This window comes from Podarcis gaigeae (assembly GCF_964106915.1).
Source record: "Podarcis gaigeae genome assembly, chromosome: 1".
Lineage (NCBI taxonomy): Eukaryota > Metazoa > Chordata > Lepidosauria > Squamata > Lacertidae > Podarcis > Podarcis gaigeae.
In genome coordinates, this window is record NC_139678.1 from 78,338,000 (window position 1) to 78,343,540 (window position 5,541).

Consider the following 5,541-nt stretch of genomic DNA (forward strand, 5'->3'; position numbering starts at 1 on the left):
ACTGTGTGAGGCCTTTTAAGGCTTTATCTCCAGGCAACCTCCTCCAGGCTCCCCCCCCCCACTTGTAGAGAACTTCAGGGCCTTAAAGGGCCAGCTCTCTGGCCTGAAGGCAGGCACTCCTGCTACATTCCATTGCCTTCCTCCTGGTGGGCTTCCACCAGACTGATGAGTGGTGGGAGGCATCTGGTTCCTTGGGCTTAGGGCAATGATGGCCAAACATGGTCCTCTAGCTGTTTTGGGACTACAACTCCCATCATCCCTAGCTAACAGGACCAGTGGTCAGGGATTATGGGAAGTGTAGTCCCACAACAGCTGGAGGACCAGGTTTGGCCATCACTGGCTTAGGAGAAAGTGTGCATGTGGGTCTGGGCTCTGGTCCTATAGGCTGGGGTGGTCTGGGAGGTTCCTCTGGGGGCTCCTGTCCAGCAGCCTAAGACACAATGGTCTCTTATCTTCAGCAGTCAGTTCTGAGGCCTGAATCTGATCCAGCACCTCGTCTGGTGTTCCTGCAGTTTCCAACTCTGTGTCCAGATAACTGGTAAATTCAGGGTTCATGACAATTTATCTCTGAGGAGGAGAGTGCATATGTATGTGTGAGTAACTTGCCTCACTCCATTCTCTCCTGCTCCTATGCATAGCATTATTTTCCAAGCATTTCTTCTCTTTTCTTACGCAGATGACATCAGAGGCCATGGCAAGGTGCCTGTTGGGACTTTTCATGGACAAGAAACTTCTTCTGCACAGAGAAGGAATTTTAAAACAATCAAAATCCCGAGGAAGTTTGAATTAGGAAGGTCCTAGCCTACTTCTAAATTAATCAGGATATCCTCCCTATGAAAGGTCACAGGCTCTAGTGTTTTCCTCATGAGTTACTCTGAAAACATTTCTGCAGACTTGATGTTCCAAGCTCCCAAAGGAAACTGCAAAAACTAACTGTGGTCCAGCTCTGATGTAATAGTTAGGGCAAACAAGATGTTTCCTGGTCTGGTTCCTCTGGGTGCATCGAAGCAAAAGGAATGGATGATCCATTCAAGAAGACCACCTCACTGCTATATAGAGATGGATGAATGGATGAATACTCCTGTGGCTGTCCTTAGGCTGACCTAGAAATGATCTCCCAAAAGTGGAAACAAATTGGCTCATATCCCAATCGAATGCAAGGAGCTCGAAAAATGAAAAGGCACTGTCTGCTCCAGACTGGCACCATTTTAGGTTTAGAGAATGTAGGTTTGCACAAATAAAGTGGATTAAAGCGCCCTGATGCAGCTGATTTTTAAAAATTAATTTTTTAAAAAAAAATGTGGGTTTTTTTGCGATTAGGATGACAGGATGATATATGACTTCTGCACACACAATTCAGGATGAAATCAAGATGAATGCTCATTGTTGTATAACTTCCACACCAGCAAATCAGAGGGAAAGCTCAAGAAAGAGCAGGCATCATATGTATGACCTCCCTGTAAGTTCTGTGCAAGCAAATTGGAATGAATGCGCAATAAACAGCTCATCTGGAGAAGTCCACAAGCTCTCTGCTGATGATGCTTTGTCAATAAGTAAAGGAAAGGGGGTGGTTGGCAAGCAAGTCTTCCAGTGTCATCACTTCTTTCATGCAGTCATTTCCTTGCCACTTTTTCATTATGAGACACTGGCTGCTACACCAGGGGGTCTGTCTCCTGCTTCAGTGAAGGGAAATGCACACTGCTTTTCATTTCCTTTTGTGTTTCTTGTCACATCAGCCCACACAGACTGATAAGAGACATATGAACCATGGTTTGGGCATGTCCACATCTGAGCATTATTTAGCTATTAATCCACTCCCTCCACATTCAGATTCGATCGAAGTAGCCCACACCCAAACGTATTTGTATATGAGAATCAACTTCACTTTTCCCCCAGCAGACAAGAAGTTTCAAGGCAAGGAGGCAGGGCTATCCTTTCGTTCCTCACCAGAGAGAAAGCTATGGGTAGTATCAACAAGGAGAGACTAGAATGTGTTGAGCAATTTTCTGTTTACATTCCTGGTCTCTGGCAGTTACCTGAATCCTCAGTGTGTGTCTGGGGCTCCTATGTATCCCCAACAGTACAGATGGACAGACTTTTGGTCCAACTAAACACCCCGTGAATTTTCCTTAAGAGAATGCTTGCCAGCAACATTATTTCCTTTCCAGTGAAATAGATGGGCTTTCTGTGCATCTTTATGGCGGTCTGGCTGAACTGGAAAGAGAACTTGGTGGCAGAATAATGGGTGAAGAGGGAGTGGAGGATGTGGATTTGCTATGAATGCCTGAGAGCTTTTACATTTCAAAACAACATTTTTCTGAACTGAGCCCTCATCACAAACAGTATCTAAGTCAAAGGTACTAAGTTCATGTATTTAGCAACTTGCAAATCGGAGAGTAACTTGAAGGAAGCAACAAAAAGGTTGATTAGTGTACTGAGTAGTTTCTACAGTTTAATTTGTTATCAATGGAAAGAGTAACAATGCTTAGAGTAATTCTCTCTTTTTCAAATCAAAGCATCTGGAAAGGAAAACTATAATCACCATGTGTTATAGGTGCATCAACTATGTGCACTGGAAGCTAGAGACTTGTGTGCCAGGTGAGGGGAACCAGCTGAGGGGGCATAAAATCTCACCAGAGTCATACCTAGGCTCCCTTGCACCTTTGGCAAAGAGTTGCATTGGTGGCGCTCCAGTCCCTTGTGCCCTTGGCAATCACAGCTCTCTTCATCTTTCTTTTGTGATTTTTGAGCCCCACTGGGCCTGGGCCCTTGGAGGGGCCAACCAAGCCAACCCCTAGGCATGCCCCTGACTATATCTCTAAGCAGAGGGGCCAGCTTGAGTAAAATATGGGGGGGGGCAGGTAAGCTCTGCCCCGCATAATCTATCACACACCATTTAAATGGCAATGCCCATCAACTTTGTGAGGTCCCAGCCATCTCAAGTATTTTGAGACTAGGACCTCGGCCCCTAGGCACTGGCTCCTATGACTCTAAGGAAGGCAGAGGGGTTGAGCCCTCAGAAGGCTGCCAAGATGGTCTTCAATAGCCAGTTCAAAATACACAATTTCTTGTATGTTTAAAACCACTTTTAAACCTCAGATTTTTATTTTGATTGGGATATTTTTTGCCAAACCCCCATGCTGCATTTGTAAAATATATAAATAAAAAATAAGTCAACATGCAAACAGCAACAATAACCCATAGGCTGAGGCAGTAGAGCAGTTAGATCATTTCAGACTCTGAGCTTATGCCACCATTTCCTTCAGATGGTAATGCCCACCTCTCTCTTTTTAGATAGTAATATGTATTATATCAATTACTTCAAAATGTGGTAAGCTAGTGTGGCCTTATTTGGGGGTTTCATGGTCATTCTCCTGAGTGGGGTGCTGGATTTCTGACCAGAGTCCTGTCCTCACTAGGCTGGGAAACAGAAACTGCATCCTTATTTTGGGCTTTCAGGCATCTCTTGAAGACGTTATTTAAAAATTTCTTGAGTAGCCAGTCATTTTAATTACTGTTTTGGTGAGAAGTTTGGGTGTGGCTGCCAAGTTGTATTGCTTGTCTCTGTGGTGTCATAGCATTAGCCACAAGGTGGCTGTGATGTCTTTGCAACCACACTTCAAGCTGCACAAATGGTCACAATGAGCCCATTAACTGGCAGAGGGGGGAGGGCATTTCCCCCACCATTTTGTATATTTCTGTTGGGTAATCGCAATTTCCATGCAACAGAAGTTCTTCCTTGAGAGAATATGTCTCCCTTTTTCCATGACAGCTGAGTAACATCACACTTTTTATCATGCAAAATTACAATAGTTTGGGAATGCGAACGCTTTGTTTAGCTAGTTTCTACCCGAATGTTCACTTAGGAATGCTGTAATTTAAACTCAGACAGAAAGAAAGCCATCTTGTCCAGAAACCCAAATCAAATGTGCACAAAAGCCAAACACTCTGAATACAATTTTAATACCAAGTACCATACTAAAGAACAGCCAAAAAAGGAACCTGTGATTGTGGTAAAAATGTAACAACAGATGGATGAACAATTGGCAACTTGCTGCTTAATAGTTCCCCAAATCCTGCCACCGGAGGGGAGCTGTCTAACCCTGCTTAATGGTAAGACTGACTCTGACATAGTATTGATCTAAACTCCCTGTAGCTAAGTCCAACTAAAATATTTATCTCTCTGTCACCCCACCCCACCCTCATCTCTAAATTATAATGGAAACTGTGGTTCCAAACTGTTTCTTTGCCCCCTCCCCCTAGCTAAAGAGTATCACCTCCCCAAAAGCTGGAGAAACCTTTCCAGCCTTCAAGGAACATTACTGTTCTTTTGTTAAACTCCCTGGCTCGTTGCCCATTGACAGTAATGCAAACAGTCTAAACTCATAACAGTGCTCAGGCCGATTCTGCTTAGCGTATATGATATTGAGTCAGAAGACTTGAGCCAATGGAAGTGTGGCTGTAGGCCAGGAACGAGTTACAGAAAGGCAGCCTGTCAGATCTGACTCTTGCGGACACCAGTTTCTTTTTTTCCATTGCTGGCATTTAGATACTAGGAAGCTGGAGGGGATACAGAACTGACACAGTAGATCTAGTACTTAGGTTGCAGTGAAATATTTCACATGCATTCAAGATCTCCATTGTCTACAGGGAAGGAGAATAACGACGCAATACTCTCTTTTTTTCTAAACAGCTAACAGTTTCAATGTGGTTCATAGGGAGCTGTTTTACAAACAAACCACTGACACTTTTTTTAAAAAAAACCTGATCACAGAATGAGCGAGAGCATGTTACTCCATTCACAAAGGTGAAAACGTAATTTATTCCAGTTTTACTTTCCCATGCTCTGATTTTCTACATTGCTTTGAGAAACTGTAATTGGGGGGAAATGTTTAGTTATGACCAGTTTCCAGGGCAGCTCCATAAAGACTAGCTTAGAAAAGCAAAGGGGTGACAAATTAACAAAACACAGTATAATTAGGAAAGCAAGGATTTAAATGCTTATATGCTTCAAATGTTATACAGTATAGGAAATCTAATATACTATGATTGAAACTGGAGGAGCATCTACTTCCCCTTGGAATCATACCTGCTAGTTTTCTCAGGCCCTCTCTCCATACAAGATACCATTGTTTCTGATGTGATTGAGTATTGTTCTGTTTCTGAATGCCCTATCGGCTGCTTAGTATTTGTATCTGCTCCAAGACGAGTTTAGGTTATGAACTGCACATTTAGCATTCCACGATGTGGTTTGTTCTCTTTAATTCTTACTTTGTGGGCCTCAACTGACACGTCACATGCATGTAAATTTTGCATTTTCTGTATGGGATGCATAAATTCATGTGGTGGAGAAGAAGTGCATTTCTATGTTTTGAAAATGACCATTTTTTTTTACCCCTTAGCTACATTAAGATTACATTACTTCCAGTTGCTATGAGGAGGCAGTAAAAGGAAAACTAGCTGAAGTACCTCTCAGCAGAGGAGATAAGCTATCTTGCCCAGGCACCTGACCTCAGAGCCTAACTCCCACACTCCCATGCT